Here is a 17,209-nt window from a genome sequence, read left to right on the forward strand (position 1 = left end):
GCATTTCTTCTCTCACGATTCTGTTTACGACCACTCTTCACATGTTCTATCCTTCTACCATCCAAACAATGAGTGATTATATCAGAAAATCTCTCCAAGATTTGGATTTGGGCATCACTGATGCACCGGTCCTGTTGCCTCCTCAATTCATTGTAAAGGCAGTGACTGCTAACCGCTATTCATTGGTGATTCAAACGGTGAACCCTCGCAAGCAGAATCTGAGGGTTTTGATTGGTCATATGCCCAAGATTTGGGGATTCGAGGGTACTGTTGTTGGAAGAATTTTGGGGCCTAGAAAAGTTTTATTTATGTTCCAATCGGAGGAATCGCCCAACATGGTGTTACATTATGGGCCTTGGTCTTTCAATGAATGGATGATGTCGGTTCATCGTTGGCATCCACATATTATTGATGAGACGTTGAAGATAATCCCATTCTAGGTTCAAATCCGTGGAATTCCACTTCTCTATCTCTCCAATGACATGGCCAGGTATGTGGGTGATCAATTAGGACCAGTTGACACTGTTGATTTTGATGAAAATGCTCATATGGTGGAGTTTGTAAGGGTTAGCCATGGTATAAGTCTTATTTATAGAGTCTTTTTGGTATTTTTAGAGTCTTTATAGGATTTAGGATGGATGGGAGCTTAATTTAGCTAAATAGGAGGATTTGGAGTATAATCAAGCATTGAGGCTGAAGCTGCGAAGTTAGGAGACAAGTTCAAGAGTAAGCATCGGTCGATGCAGCCATAGTGTCGATCGATGCAGAGCCACAAGAAGAATCGGAAGTTTTCCCACAAGTTTTGAATATTTACAAAACTGCCCCAAAGTTTCCATATTTGCATCATTAGTCCCTGGCCGTGTTTTAGGAATATATATAGGATTTTTATGGTCATTGTTTAGACCTAAGCTTTATTTTTCCCTGCAACTTTTGAGAGAAGACCCTGAGAGATTTTAGAGAGTTTTTGGAGAGAAGAATCAAGACTCCTTCCAGAGAAGATTCAAAACTCCTTTTCCACTTCTTTTAATCTCTTAATGATATCTATTTTATTCATGATTTGTGTTTCATTGATCATGTCTGAGTAGATCTCTTGTTAGATTTAGGGTTTTCAAAGGAATTCATGAATTGTTAGGATATCAGATTGTTAGGTTAATATCTATAGAATTCTTCATCTAGATTGGTTTATTGTGTATTCTAGAGTAGCGAGAGCAACCTAGAATCTGATCTTAGGTTAATTGATAGACATGAGAGTGTTATTAATTTCCTGAAATAATCTTAGATGAGCAAAATACCTATTTACAGAGAGATTTGATTTAGGGATTTTGTGAACTTATCAAACCTGAATTTAATGCTAGTTTAATCATTAGGATTTGCAAAGAGATTTGGAATTCTAGTTTTTAGACTTAGATAATTTTCGCAGCGAGAGCTGGTTAATTTTACCTTTGTGATTTGAGTTCTAGAATTGTTCTTAATAAATCCTAACAATTATTTTATCTGATTTTTATGAACTTCCTGAGAATTTCCCTGAACATATCTTCTCTTTTATTGAATTAACTCTTCTTTTTATTGCTTTTCTTGCTCTTTTGATCTTTTAATACAATTTATTTCTGTTTAGCTTAATTAAAAGATTAATAAATCTATTGTGTGATCTAGAGTCCTTGTGGATATGTTCCCTAAATACTACAATTGATCTCTTAATTTGAGAGAGTAGCTCTAGGGTAAATTTGAGCATATCAAATTTTGGTGCCGTTGCCGGGGACTCTTTTGATTCACCATTAGATTAAAGTTTTGATTTTGTCTAGATTTTTATTTTTCTGTTTTACTCACACGCTTTTATTTCTCTTCTCTTGTGTGTTTCAAGCATATGCCTAAACCCAACACCAGGAAAAATCAAATAGGTCCTACCCTGAATCTTACTAACCAAGAGTTAGGAAGACTAGAGCGTGACAACAAGAAAGCAGCCAAATCTACAAAGATGGTCAACCCAATCATATTGAGACCAGATGCGGCTGGAGTTTTGAGGGATCAAGAGGGTCATGTGCGCAACGAACAAGGCCAAAAACTTGATGCTGAAGGATGGGTCATTCAGGAGGAACTCGTCGCTGTGGATGCGAATGCACATTGCGTCGATCGACGAAACGATGGCATCAATCGACGCAACCAAGAAGGCATCGACCGACGCAACCTTGGCGTCGATCGATGCAATGCCAGAGCCGATGTAGAGAATGTTCAGAGGCGACAGGATGACAATGGAGAGCTTGTCAAAACTCTTGCGGACTTCAACAGACCAGACTTGTTCTATGAGAACCGCTCCGCAATTGTCCTTCCTCCCTTCCTAAGGAATGATTTTGAGCTGAAGCCTGCCTACTTCGCTCTTGTTGGACAAAGGCCATTCCAAAACTTGCCGCATGAGAAGCCTCTGGACCATATTGAGCACTTTGAGGATATAATCACCAGCATCAAGGCTAATGGAGTTACAGAGGACTATCTCTATTGCAAGCTCTTCCCCTACTCTCTTGCTGGAGAAGCTTCTCATTGGCTAAGACAACTCAAACCGGGATCTCTGACAACCTAGCATGACATCAAGGTGGCATTCTTGAACTACTTCTATGATGATGTGATGTCTGATGAGCTTAGGATTAAGCTCTCCACCTTTAGAAAAGGACCTGCTGAATCTTACAAAGCTGCTTGGGTAAGGTTCAAAGCATACCAGAGAGATTGTCCGCATCATGGGTTCTCAGAGGTGCAGCTGAGTAGTATCTTCTTCAGTGGTATTGATTGGAAGTATCAGATGGCTTTGGATGCTGCTAGTGATGGGAACGTCAAGACAAGGTACCCAAATGAGGCTGAAAAGTTGATAGAGAGGCTAGCATCAAGCAACAGTACCAAGAATGCAGACTTAGAGCAGAAAAGAGCAAATGAAGGGTATGATTCAAACCAGTTTGCTACAGTGAATGCCAAGTTGGATACAATTCATAACCTTCTTGTTGGAAAGAAGTCAGTCAATTTTGATGAAGATATTGAGATTTTTGAGCCAGAGCCGTAAAATGTAGAAGAAGATGTCAACTTTGTGTATGGGAATCAAGGCCAAAGGTTTGGAAATCAGCAAGGCAATAGGTCTTTCAGTGGAAACAACCAGCGCAACAATTATCAGTCTAATTCTACAGGCTTTATTCCTAAGCAAGATTATCAGAAATAGTAGCAGAGCAGTGGTTACATCAGAACCTATGGCAACTCCTCTTACCAATCTCCTCCTCCTAAGACAACTGAAAGTAGGATGGAAACAATGCTTGAGCAGATTCTTCAAGGACAGGAGCAGTTGACAGTGACATTCAATGGTAAGATTGAACAATGTCTATACTGAGCTTACTGGCAAGTTTGATGCATTAAACACTCATGTTAAGAAGCTGGAGAATCAAGTGATTCAGACTGTTGGGTCTGTTAAAAGACAAGAGGAACTTCTTTCTAGAAGAACAGAGACGGATCCAAGGCATGCTTGCAATGCAATTCTGGTCAATGAAAGAGAAAACCATAATACGACAAAAGTAGAACCAGCATCGATCGATGCCATCACAATGCATCGACCGATGCAGTCACCATCCATCGAGGAAAACAGATTACAGAACGAGAGCATCGATCGATGCTCCATCAGTATCGATCGACAACCCCCACGAACAGCTCCGGTTTCTCTTCTAGTTCCATAAATCGATTCAGAAAAAGCTTATAAGCCTAAGGTTCCTTTTTCTAAGCCTAGGAGGTCTAAGCAGGAGCTTGAGGAAGCTAGATGCAAAACTATGATGGACAAGGTAATGATTGAGATGTCTTTAATTGATGCTGTCAAGTTTTCTCCTGGGATTAAGCGGTATGTGAAGCGGATGGTCACCAATGGTTTGAGTCTTGAGGAAGGAGCTTTGCTAACCAAGGATGTCAGCTCAATTCTGTTGAAGCAGCCTCCACAGAGAAAGAAAGAAAAGAAGCAGAAATTGGTTGTTTCTAAGGAAGTGAGTGCAGTAATTCAGTGCAGGACTGCTGAGAAGTTACCAGATCCTGCAAGTTTCGTACTTGATTGCTCTATCTCTACAGAACGGTTTGCTCATTCACTTTGTGATCTCGGTTCTAGTATAAACTTGATGCCACATTTTGTTGCTGTGAGACTTGGGATGACGGATTTCAAGCCAACTATGATCTCTCTTATCTTAGCTGATCGGTCCAGAAGGATTTCAGAAGGTGTCTTAGAGGATATTCCAATCAAGATTGGAGATTGCATGATTCCCACTGACTTTGTGGTGTTGAAGTATGACAAAGAGCCTAGTGATCCTCTCATCTTAGGACGCCCTTTCTTGGCTACAGCTGGTGCCATCATTGATGTTAAGAAGGGACACATAGCCTTGAATGTAGAAGATTTGGTTATGAACTTTGAAATGGACAAGCTGAGAAGGGTTTCCACTATTGATGGTCAGACATTTTCTGTGGAGATTGTTTCTGATGACAATCCGATCATAGAGCTTCATGGAGACATTACTGCTGGGTATGTCAAAGAGTTGGAGATTGTTGAGAAAGTGAGTAAGCAAGCTGTTAAGCTTGAAGATTGGAGTGGAGATAATCTAATCTGTACTAGAGACCATGATGAGGTTCTGATCCATGACAAGTCGCTGGTAGATGATGTTTTTGTAATGGAAACACGGATAGCTGAGGAAAGTTGCAAAATCGTTGAAGAAACACGAGTTACAGGCTCAACATCGATCGATGCAGTTGTTGCATCAATCGACACACCTTCACAAGAATGTCCGGACTTGTCCAAAACCGAAGATACACGAGTTGATTTCTTAGCTGCAAGTCCTAGACCAGTTGTAAAGCTAAAATCTCACCATTCCACAGTCAAGAACCCACAAGTAAGGCCAAGGTATGCATTTTCTTCACCCAAACGTTCTCCATTCATAAATAAGCATTTCAAAGGTACAAAAACTGTTTTCGAGTTAACCAAGCCACGAGATTATCGTATAGCGCTTGTTTCTTCTGTTGATAATTTTGCATGGCATAAGAGAAAGCCACCCATACCTCAATCTCGTCCTGGTCCGGTTCCTCATGCACCTATTGCCTATACACCACCTTGGATGAAGAGGACATTCTCTCGGACACATTCATTACCATGTTCCGATCTACCGGATGCTTGAGATCTGACACATTCAAGCTAATGACTGAAAACAAGCGCTTAGTGGGAGGCAACCCACTCATAGGTTTTTCTTTTCCACTTTGAGTCATTTTTATTCTTGCTTTGAGTCAGTTTGAATTTGTATTGAATTATGAACTTTTATCTATCATGTTGTGTTTAATCTTGTGTTTAAGTGATTCTTAGCAGTGCTAATATCCCAAGAATGAGAGAAAAACACAAATTAATCGCAGCTAACTCAGGAGCAATGTTCGAACACTCTGCATCTGCAGAGTGCATCGACCGACACATCATCAGCATTGGTCGACACAGAACATCCGGATTGGTAACACGATTTTGTTCACAATTTCAATACTTATTCGATTTTGTTTATTTTTCTTCGCCAATCTCTTACTTGATAACACTGGGGACAATGTTGTTTAAGTCTGGGGGAGGCAGTTACTAACTACATTTTTGTTTTTGAGTGTAAAAAAAAATGGTTTTATTGAGTCAAAATTTTGTTGGAAACTATGATCTTTCTTTTTAGTGTACTGCATTGGTTGATTAATGCTGCAGATTGAATCCACAATCCGACTAATGACAAATACAATGGCTGACCAGTAAACCAGAAACATCCAAATTTCCAATAGAATCCTAAAAGCCTGAGATAATTTATGTACTTTTCTTTTTACCTCATCAAGGAGATTGATGTTCATAGAGCTTGACTCCTTGTTCATACCTGACAAGTAAGATTTCAAAAGAAAAAATTGGTACTCCTCTCCTTTATTTAAAGTTTGAAATATTTTTCCTGAGAACTTTGTTTAAAAAAAAAAAAAAAAAAGAAAGAGAGTGAATAAAAGATGAGATGATTTTGATCAGTTTAGAGAGGTAGGTAAATTACTTGTGACCTCATTATTCTACTCTTGAGTCAAATGATCACACAAAGCTTGGAAGCGAGGGGTAGGTAAATTACCGATGACCCCATTATTCGCCTACACCTTTGATAAAAAGAAAAAATATTTAAAAAAAACAAAGCAAAGCTCAAAGGAATATTAAATAAAATAAGTCTGGGGGAGAGAAAGAGTACCACATGTGGTAAAAGTTATATCTTGTTTGTTATGGTATTACACGGGAATAAGTCTAGAAGGTTCTTGACATTGATCAAATTGAGGAGTCCCACCGATGAAGGCGTAATGGAGGAAGTAGTGGAATTTGGTTTGAATTTGGGATGCTACAAAAGTCGACGGAGAAGTACATGGTGGTTCGATTTGGATTTATCTTCTAAGCATATGGATTATGGTTTGGATGATCATGGCATTACTTTAAAAAGAAAATGAGTTTCTGCGTTTTCAAACCTCTTTCACAGGTCTAAGTTTATGTTTTGCTTGTGTGCAAGCAAAGGCTAAGTCTGGGGGCGTTGATATATCATGGTTTTTAGCCATGATATAAGTCTTATTTATAGAGTCTTTGTGGTATTTTTAGAGTCTTTTGAGTCTTTATAGGATTTAGGATGGATGGGAGCTTAATTTAGCTAAATAGGAGGATTTGGAGTATAATCAAGCATTGAGGCTGAAGCTGCGAAGTTAGGAGACAAGTTAAAGAGTAAGCATCGGTCGATGCAGCCATAGTGTCGATCAATGCAGAGCCACAAGAAGAATCGGAAGTTTTCCCACAAGTTTTGAATATTTACAAAACTGCCCCAAAGTTTCCATATTTGCATCATTAGTCCCTGGCCGTGTTTTAGGAATATATATAGGATTTTTATGGTCATTGTTTAGACCTAAGCTTTATTTTTCCCTGCAACTTTTGAGAGAAGACCCTGAGAGATTTTAGAGAGTTTTTGGAGAGAAGAATCAAGACTCCTTCCAGAGAAGATTCAAAACTCTTTTTCCACTTCTTTTAATCTCTTAATGATATCTATTTTATTCATGATTTGTGTTTCATTGATCATGTCTGAGTAGATCTCTTGTTAGGTTTAGGGTTTTCAAAGGAATTCATGAATTGTTAGGATATCAGATTGTTAGGTTAATATCTATAGAATTCTTCATCTAGATTGGTTTATTGTGTATTCTAGAGTAGCGAGAGCAACCTAGAATCTGATCTTAGGTTAATTGATAGACATGAGAGTGTTATTAATTTCCTGAAATAATCTTAGATGAGCAAAATACCTATTTACAGAGAGATTTGATTTAGGGATTTTGTGAACTTATCAAACCTGAATTTAATGCTAGTTTAATCGTTAGGATTTGCGAAGAGATTTGGAATTCTAGTTTTTAGACTTAGATAATTTTCGCAGCGAGAGCTGGTTAATATTACCTTTGTGATTTGAGTTCTAGAATTGTTCTTAATAAATCCTAACAATTATTTTATCTGATTTTTATGAATTTCCCTGAACATATCGTCTCTTTTATTGAATTAACTCTTCTTTTTATTGATTTTCTTGCTCTTTTGATCTTTTAATACAATTTATTTCTGTTTAGCTTAATTAAAAGATTAATAAATCTATTGTGTGATCTAGAGTCCTTGTGGATACGATCCCTAAATACTACAATTGATCTCTTAATTTGAGAGAGTAGCTCTAGGGTAAATTTGAGCATATCAGCAACCAATGAGATAGATAGAGGCGGGGGGCCCGGTGCCCCCAATGTATCTGTGACGATCATCTCTTGGATATGTTATTTCTTGTTGAAACTCTTAATAAGTGTGCTATGGTTTGTGACTTTGCTCATTCTCTAAGATTTCCTAATGTAATTACGGTGCCCCCTCATGGTAGGAGTGGTGGCTTAGCCTTGTTGTAGAAAAACAATATTTCAGTATCCCAAATCTTTAAAGATGCTAGAATCATTGATGTAAACATTAAGAATAATAACTTCTAGTTTTATTTGTCCTATATCTCGAACTAAAGATGGACCTTGGGTTTTGGTTGGGGACTTTAATGAGATACTATCTAACAATGAGAAAATTGGTGGTTGATAACATCATTATTTTACTCATATTAGCTATAGTTTTCATATGAATTTATGAAGAGTTTGATGAGATTTCAAGTATAAAATGTCTATTATCAAGTATTTCAGGTTTCAATAAGGTTTTACAGGTTTTATAGCAATTTGGAGCAAAAGACAAGGAAAATACGTTTTAGGAAAGTTTCAGAGCTTTACAGTACGAGCAACTTTTGAAGAGCTTTCAGAACTCAAAATATATCATGCTTGGTGTCTTTGGAAATCTGGAAGAGTCATCTTTCTCCTCGAAGTGTAATCAAGTCAATCCATTCATTCATCCGGAAGTTATACCCGATTTACCGAGACGTGTTATAAACCGACGTAAAGAGAAGCAACCAGCCGATGGGTTTTCATTCAAGGCCTGACCAGCTACCACCACTGCGGCCCAGTCCAAGCCTCCTATATGGTCCAGAAGCCTCTTTTTCCTCCCCTTGTCCTGCAATTAAGAAGAGAAGACGTTTTTACCCTTACAAAACCCTAACCCTAAACAAAACCCTATAAATACTTTTAAGACCTAGGGTTTTGAGGTGTGCTTCCTTTGTGCCGCTAAGTTCTTCATCCACACCACCAGCAGCCGACCTAGAGACGACCAGATACTCCTCTACCACCGTCGAAGCTCGTCCTCTCTCACCTCCTCTTAGAAGCCATCGCCGAAGACACCAAATCTCTATTCTTCCTTATTTCTTTCATACTTACATAGCTTTTGGGATCAAATTACTTTTGTGACAAATAGAGAAGTTTCTTTGAACCCCTTTTTGTTTATTGATACACTTTTGATGCTATACATTATAATATCAATGTCGTTTCTTTGCATCATGAGCGAGTAGTTTTATTTGTTGGGTTCTATGGGGTGATTCAAGGAGAATTCATGGTTCGCTTCAATTAGGTTGTTAGATCTTATTTTCAGTTTTATTATAGAGTTCTTTTGGGACATCTTTATCTTAATGCTTATGCTTGGATTGATCACCAAGTACTGATCTAGAGAACGGGAGCGCTAACTGCGTTATCCTACTTCTCCGAACTAGTGTTATACTGAAACCTTGCTCGTAACCTGCGTAAGTTGAGTTGCGAAGTTTGGTGAATGTATCGAACTTGTTTAACTAGCTGGTTGACATGCGTCGTTGCCTGCGAAAGTTGAGTAACGGAGTGTGAAGACTTTAGACTTTCATTCTATGAGAATAGCTTGTTAGTTCATTAGTGTTTCGTAGTTGAGAACCTAGACCGAAAATTAGTATTTACTTGTTAAATCTTACACTTAATATTGCTTAGCACCATGAAAACCCTGAGATGACTTCCAAAACGCCCAACGCCTTAGTCTTATAGTTTTAAACCGCTTTTATTTACTTTTATTTTCTTGCAATAGTTATTAGGAAAACCAAAACCTCAATCTCTTCTTTAGTCTTAGCCATAGTTCTTTCTCTTATAATTCAATTTGTGTTTGCTATTACTCTCTGTGGGATCGATCCTAAAATACTACAATTGATTAACTGTGCACTTTCAGTCGTCGTGTAGTCTTTTCAGGTAAAAGATTTGGAGTGAAATTCTACAGACATCAAAGCTTTTTGGCGTCGTTGCCAGGGAGTAACTAGCTGCCCATTGAATTTGATAAGAACTCTCGTCTAAGATACTTTGAAAATTTTCTTTTAAATTTTTAAATTTTAGTTTTAATTTTCTTGTTTATCGATAACCTCTATTTTCCCTTTTAGTTTCTGTTTTTGGATTTTGTAATGCATGACTAGGAGTCAACCCTCCAGAACCGTATCTCCAATTCAAGACATTGATCGACTAGAACGTGAAATTAGGAAACTTCAAAGACAACAACTCATGGCCAAAGAAAGGAACCAGGACCAAGGTCTCCTTAACCTCCACCAACCGCTGATACCTCCTGCCCTCAACGAGCAAGGAGAACCGATTCTTGCACAAGGTGGAAACCCCAACCTTGTAGCCGCTGATCCGCAAATCGACCCTGAAGTTGGCCGAGACAATATACAAGTTCCTTGTGATGCTAATCCTCTAGGCGTAGGAGACAACCTCGATGTTCCTCCTCACCAGCCTGCTCTCGTCGTTAATCCACCACTACCTCAAGCTGGCGGAAGACAACCTGCTTATGTGCACCTGCTAAGACGTGCAGCACCTAACTGTACCATAGCCGATTATGATGCTCCTAACCAATTCGTTCAAGACCGCGCTGCAATCCGTATCACTCATCCTCCAAGACGGGATTACGAGATTAAACCTCAAATTATTGGTTTGGTGAAACAAAATCAGTTCCATGGCCTTACTACCGAACATCTGATGGACCACATTGATCTTTTTGAAGAAATCTGCTCTACAACAAGAACCAATGGAATTCCCGAAGAATACTTGAAGTGTAAGCTTTTTCCTTTCTCTCTAGCCGACAAGGCTCATAGATGGTTAAAGTCTTTACCTCCTGGATCGCTTACTAGCTGGGAAGGATGCAAGTCAGCCTTTCGCAACCACTTCTACACCAAGTCGAGATCCAAATTTCTTCGCAACAAGCTGCAAAGTTTTCAACAAGGACCGGTCGAAAATTTTTATGAAGCATGGGAACGTTTCAAGGACTATGAACGTGACTGCCCCCATCATGGTTTTGCTCAAGGTAACCTCTTAAGTACTTTCTATAGAAGATTACACCCTAAGTATCAACTTTCACTCGACACGGCCAGCAATGGAGATTTTACTACGAAGACCGTTCAAGAAGGATGAGCTCTCATCGACAACCTTGCCGCAAGTAGTAGCAACACTTGCACCGATTTTAATAGAACCATCCGTTCTAGCAATTCCGACGCTAAGGAGATTGTTGACCTCAAGAACATGATGAACCAACTTATAAGGAACCAACAACGCGGAGTAAACTCTTGTGAGATTATTAACAATGGAAACATGGAGCCTTTCCAAGAAGATTCTTATGACCAAGAAGAAGAAGTCAACTATGTTGGTGCTCAAGGATACTACCAAAACCGAGGGTACAACAACAACTTCAACAACAACTTTAGAAATACTTCTAACCTTTCTTATAGGAACCCAAATGTGGAGAATCCCCAAGATCAGAATTATCCTCAGCAAGCTAACCGCTTTCAAGGCAACAACTATGGTGGAAACAACAACAACAACTTTCAGCTGCGACCTCAATTCAACAACAACAAGCCGCCTTTCCAATCCGGACCTGCCCAGGCGCCTTCCTCTCAAGTCGTTGCTAACGTTGACATAAAGATGCAAGAACTCCTTGTTGCTTTTCAAAAGCAATCAAGATATATCAACTCAAGGATGGATAAAATCTATACCGAACTGAATGGGAAGTTTGAAAGCATTTCTATCCATGTTAAGAAGCTTGAACTCAAGATGCTCAAACCGCCAATGATGTACCACGCCAAGTTGGTGTACTTCCGGGAAAACCCGAAGAGAATCCTAAAGGATATTGCAATGCTATCTCAGCCGTACCAGCCCACACCTACCGTGAAGCTAAGCCTATGGTACCACTCTTTGAATCTTATGAAGATGCTATCCGTATGACATGTCCATTTGATGAAGAAACCGAAAGCCACTACCCCTTAAGGAGACTACCTAAAGCTGAAGACCCTGGACGTTTTGTTTGCTCATGCTCCATAACAGGCATTGAATTCTCTAACTCTCTTTGGGATTCTGGTGCTAATGTTAATGTTCTGTCAAGAAGTGTAGCCGATACACTAGGATTACGAGATATATCACCATCCAACCTCAGTTTAGTCTTTGGAGACTCATCACAAAAGGTTCCCGATGGATTTGTTCGAGACCTACAACTTGTAGTAGGAGACTGCATAGTTCCTACTGATTTTCACATCCTGGATATGGAAGACAAAACCGAGAGACCATTGATCTTAGGAAGACCATTCCTAGCTACTATTGGAGCCATCATCGACCACAAGTCAAAGAGGACAACCTTCGCCAACATCAACAAGAAGAAGTTATATCTGACTCTCTCCAAGCCGAAGCTATGGCCGACCAACTCATTACATGAAGAGTCGATGGATCCTAACATAGACAAGATGAAGCAATTCAACCATTCTGCATCCACAAGTACCAACAACCTGCTACCCAAGCAACCTAAACCGCCTAAGCCACCACAAATTTCCAAGATCAAGATCATAGTTCCTCCTGAGCTAAGCAACGAAAGTAAGGAACAGATCCAAGAAATGATAAGGCATACTAAAGAAGTTCTTCTTCATTGCTAAAGTTTTTGAAACTTCTGCAAAAGTACAACTTGTTATTGAAGCTGGAGAAGTCTATCAAGATATCAAAGGAGCCGAAGGAGCATTGATTCCCGAAGTCAACTCTTCTCAAGCCTAACTTGGCCGCTACCGTCGAGCCAACGACGTTAAACAAGTGTGCTTCTTGGGAGGCAACCCAAGCTAGTAAGTATTTATTTTTAGGTTTTATTTTCTTTTATTATTAATATTTTTGCATTTTAGTTTCAGGTTTTCATAAAAAAAAAACACAAAAAAATAGAAAATAGAAAGTCAAAAAGAAGGAAGAAGAAGTCCCCATGGATTGGCAATGCACACTATGACTAGTGGTAAGCACCACCTACTGACCGGCCACCTCCAATGTGACCGATGTATACCGAAGGCGACAGATCATCACCATCCTTGAGTGATCGATGCCGAGAGTCCCCACCAACCGTACCAACCTTAGCCAATGCCATGTCCTTTACCATGTACCGCGTATCGTACCGTACTTGTTGCTTATGTCTTCGACCGTTCATTCGTGTACCGCGAGACAACTCCAAACCCACACCATCCTCACCACCTACCATCAGCATTCTTTTACTTAGGTATGTTTTTATTATTTTTATTTCTCATTATTATTGATGGTTTTAGGTTTTTGTTTCAAGGAGGATGCATTTAGAGATATATCAAACACAATTCGAATGAACTTAGCCTAGTTCAAACTCGATGTCAAGCAACCAAAGGAAGTATAAACGGTTAGTCACCACATTTTCATACCACAGCCGAACTCTAGACAACTTTTTGGGCAACCATAAAATGTCTAAGAGTCGACACAACATCATTCCATCAAGGTGACATTGTTCTTAAACCCTACACTTTTCCTTATGATTTTTAATCCTCAACTCTTTATTTTTTCCCACCGAGGACGGTGTGATTTAAGTCTGGGGGGGAAGGATGTTCCATCCTATACTAATGCTACTTTCTATTTTGTTGACTTGAGACCTTTTTCCACTTTTTACATCAATAATTTTGAAGTTTTATCGAGTCACATTTTTTTTAATTGAGTGAAAACTAGTAGGGAATTATGATCTTATTCTAACGGTTTATTTGATTTGGATTAACACTCTTATGACTCTTGATTATGCTTGACAACAGAACCCAAGTTTGGAAAGACTGTGAGCCGACTCAACAATCCCCCAAGTCCCTATTCGATGGATATTCAGATGATCTAACGTTGTCTATAACTTTTATAGGACCTAAACCGGACTTAATTTTCAAGCCCTGGGAATTGGTATACATTGGACTAGATCTCTACATTCAAGCCACACAAGACATTGCACTTCTTCAAAAGTATGTTCCCCTCTCTCTTCCCTTCAATACTCTATCAAAAAAAAAAAAAAAAAGAGAGAGAGAATAAAAGATGAGATGATTTTGATCAGTTTAGAGAGGTAGGTAAATTACTTGTGACCTCATTATTCTACTCTTGAGTCAAATTATCACACAAAGCTTGGAAGCGAGGGGTAGGTAAATTACCGATGACCCTAGTATTCGCCTACACCTTTGATTTTTTTAAAAAAAAAAAAAAAGAAGAAGTGAGAAAAGGGAGAGGAAAGGAATCATATGAAAAAAGTATTGGCTTGAAGAGAGTCTACAAGCCTCTGATCGATTTTCCCTTGGTAAGATTTCACTTTTTATTACTGCTTAATTTATGTAAAGAGATGACAATGGAGATTCTGGAAACTCTAAAGAATTGTGGGATCAAGGAGCGCTGATGATTCTCATGGTGGATTACAAATGGAAGTTCCTAATGTCAAGGCGAAGAAGAGTGCAAAGATGGTATCCCCAAAGATAAGTGAATTCCCATTATTTTCTAAACCTCTTTTCCATGATTTAGTTTGATTATTTGTTTGAGGACAAACAAAGTCTAAGTCTGGGGGAGTTGATAACATCATTATTTTACTCATATTAGCTATAGTTTTCATATGCATTTAGGAAGAGTTTGATGAGATTTCAAGTATAAAATGTCTATTATCAAGTATTTCAGGTTTCAATAAGGTTTTACAGGTTTTATAGCAATTTGGACCAAAAGACAAGGAAAATACGTTGTAGGAAAGTTTCAGAGCTTTACAGTATCGGCAACTTTTGAAGAGCTTCCAGAACACAAAGTATATCATGCTTGGTATCTATGGAAAGCTGGAAGAGTCATCTTTCTCCTCAAAGTAGAATCAAGTCAATCCATTCATTCATCCGGAAGTTATTCCCGATTTACCGAGACATGTTATAAACCGACGTAAAGAGAAGCAACCAGCCGATGGGCTTTCATTCAAGGCCTGACCAGCGACCACCACTGCGGCCCAGTCCAAGCCTCCTCCACGGTCCAGAAGCCTCTTTCGCCGCCCCTTGTCCTGCACTTAAGAAGAGAAGACGTTTATTCCCTTACAAAACCCTAACCCTAAACAAAACCCTATAAATACTCTTAAGACCTAGGGTTTTGAGGTGTGCTTCCTTTGTGCCTCTAAGTTCTTCATACACACCACCAGCAGCTGACGTAGAGACGACCAGAGACTCCTCTACCGCCGTCGAATCTCGTCCTCTCTCTACCTCCTCTTAACTGTGCACTTTCAGTCGTCGTGTAGTCTTTTCAGGTAAAAGATTTGGAGTGAAATTCTACACACATCAGTGGTCCCTTAAGAGCTAACTGGACCTTTGAAGATTTTATACATATGGTCTCCATTTGTGATCTTTCAGACTTAAAGTCCACGGGGGATAGGTTCTCCTGGGTATGTGAACGGCACTCACACACAGTCAAGTGTTGTCTGGATAGAGTATTGGTTAATTCGGAATGGTCTGCTACATTTCCAAGAGGAGAACCGGAATTTCTTGACTTCTACGGTTCTGATCATCGACCGGTGGTACTCCGTTTTGGTTATCATGACCCATTTTTACGGAAACCTTTTCGTTTTGAGAAGCGGCTATTAGATGTTGCAAGCTTTAAAAGCTATGTAAAGGAGGGATGGAATGTATGTAAGGATCAACGTCATCACACTATCGTGGATCAGAGAAGGCATTGTCGTACTTTTATGGCTCGATGTAAACACAAAAACAATCTAAATTATGCTAAACAAATAGACGTTCTCCATTACCGGTTAAACAGAGTCATGTCAAGTTTTTGACGTTCAGAACGGGACCTGATTCCACGATTACGACAACAACTTTCTACTACATAGAAAAATGAAGAAATCTATTGGAAACAAAAAAGCAGAAACCTATGGTTGCAAGTTGAAGATCGTAACAAAGATGAACAGGGGAATACTTTTAGTGGCAATACAGCTATTGGCCATCATGCTGCAGAATATTTTCAAAACATGTATACCTCAACAGGCCATTCGGTTTCACCATTGGATTTTGCTAGTTTCACACCCACTGTTACACAAGCTATTAACGATGAATTGACTAAAGTCTTCTCGTCCGAGGAGATTTTCAAGGCACTCTCAATGATTGGAGATGACAAAGCTCCTGGTCCAGACGGTCTCATGGCTCGATTTTACAAAGAATGTTGGGAAGTGGTTGGTGAGGATATTACCAAAGAAGTTAAAGAATTCTTTTCTACCTCTCATATGAAACCAAGACTGAACAATACTAATATATGCATGATCCCAAAAAATACAGAGCCGAATACGCTGTCTGACTACCGATCCATTGGTCTTTGCAATGTTATATACAAGATCATCTCAAACTGTCTTGTCAATCAATTAAAAAGTCATTTGGACACTATTGTATCTGATTCTTAAGCAGTATTTATCCCAGGGCATATGGTCACTGATAATATACTGATTGCTCATGAACTTATGCATTCACTCAAAGCTAGAAAACGTGTTTCACAAACATATATGGCTATCAAAACGGATGTCAACAAAGCATATGACCGGGAGGAATGGAACTTCTTGGAAACTACGATGAAATTATTTGGTTTTTCGCCTACATGGATCAGTTGGATTATGGCTACAGTGAGTACAGTTGAATATGCAGTTCTTGTTAATGGTACACCATTTGGGAAAGTGTTACCTACTCGGGGGATAAGACAGGGCGACCCCCTGTCTCCATATCTATTCATTTTATGTGCAGACATTCTAAGTTACCTTATCAAGTCTCAGGTGTACTCAAAATGCTTACAAAGAATTAAAATAGGAAATGGTGTTCCTCCAATTTGCAGATGATAGTTTATTTTTCTGCAGAGCTAACAACCGCAACTGCCAAGCCTTAAAAGATGTATTTAATGTATACGAATACTCAGGTCAAAAAAATCAACACATCAAAGTTCTTAATTACATTTGGATCCCGGGTTTTTGGTCATCGACAAAGCTTAATGAAACAAATTCTACAAATTTCAAACCATGGAGGAGGTGGGAAGTATCTTGGACTCCCAGAACAATTTAGCAGAAGAAAAAAAGAAATGTTTGAGTATATAGTGGAAAGAGTACGACAACGCACATCCAATTGGAGTGACAAGTTCCTCTCACCTATAGGGAAAGAAGTTTTGATCAAATATGTTGCAGCTGCGATGCCGGTCTATGCTATGTCCTTTTTTAAACTACCACTTCTTATCTCTGAACTAGAGTCTTTATTGATGAATTTTTGGTGGAAGAAATCAGCATCGTCAAGAGGTATTTCATGGATTGCTTGGAAAAGACTTCAATACTCTAAGAAAGAAGGTGGTCTTGGATTCCGGGACTTAGCTAAATTTAATGATGCTCTGTTAGCAAAATAGGCTTGGCGAATATTGAAATGTCCTAACAGTTTATTTGCTAAAGTGATGAAGGCAAGATATTTTCCTG

The 17,209-nt window shown here is 39.0% G+C and overlaps 2 non-coding genes across 2 annotated transcripts; both read right to left on the minus strand.

Annotated features, from left to right (window-relative positions):
* Positions 1–2,629: 2,629 nt before the first annotated feature.
* LOC147945250 (small nucleolar RNA R71) lies at positions 2,630–2,736 on the minus strand. The gene has a single exon (XR_015597939.1). It is a non-coding gene; the product is annotated as a small nucleolar RNA R71 (small nucleolar RNA).
* Positions 2,737–10,653: 7,917 nt separating this feature from the next.
* On the minus strand, positions 10,654–10,760 carry LOC147945251 (small nucleolar RNA R71). Its single transcript, XR_015597922.1, has one exon. It is a non-coding gene; the product is annotated as a small nucleolar RNA R71 (small nucleolar RNA).
* Between the last annotated feature and the right edge of the window lie 6,449 nt (positions 10,761–17,209).

This window comes from Camelina sativa, chromosome 4 (assembly GCF_030686135.1).
Source record: "Camelina sativa cultivar CO46 ecotype springtype chromosome 4, ASM3068613v1".
Classification (NCBI taxonomy): domain Eukaryota; kingdom Viridiplantae; phylum Streptophyta; class Magnoliopsida; order Brassicales; family Brassicaceae; genus Camelina; species Camelina sativa.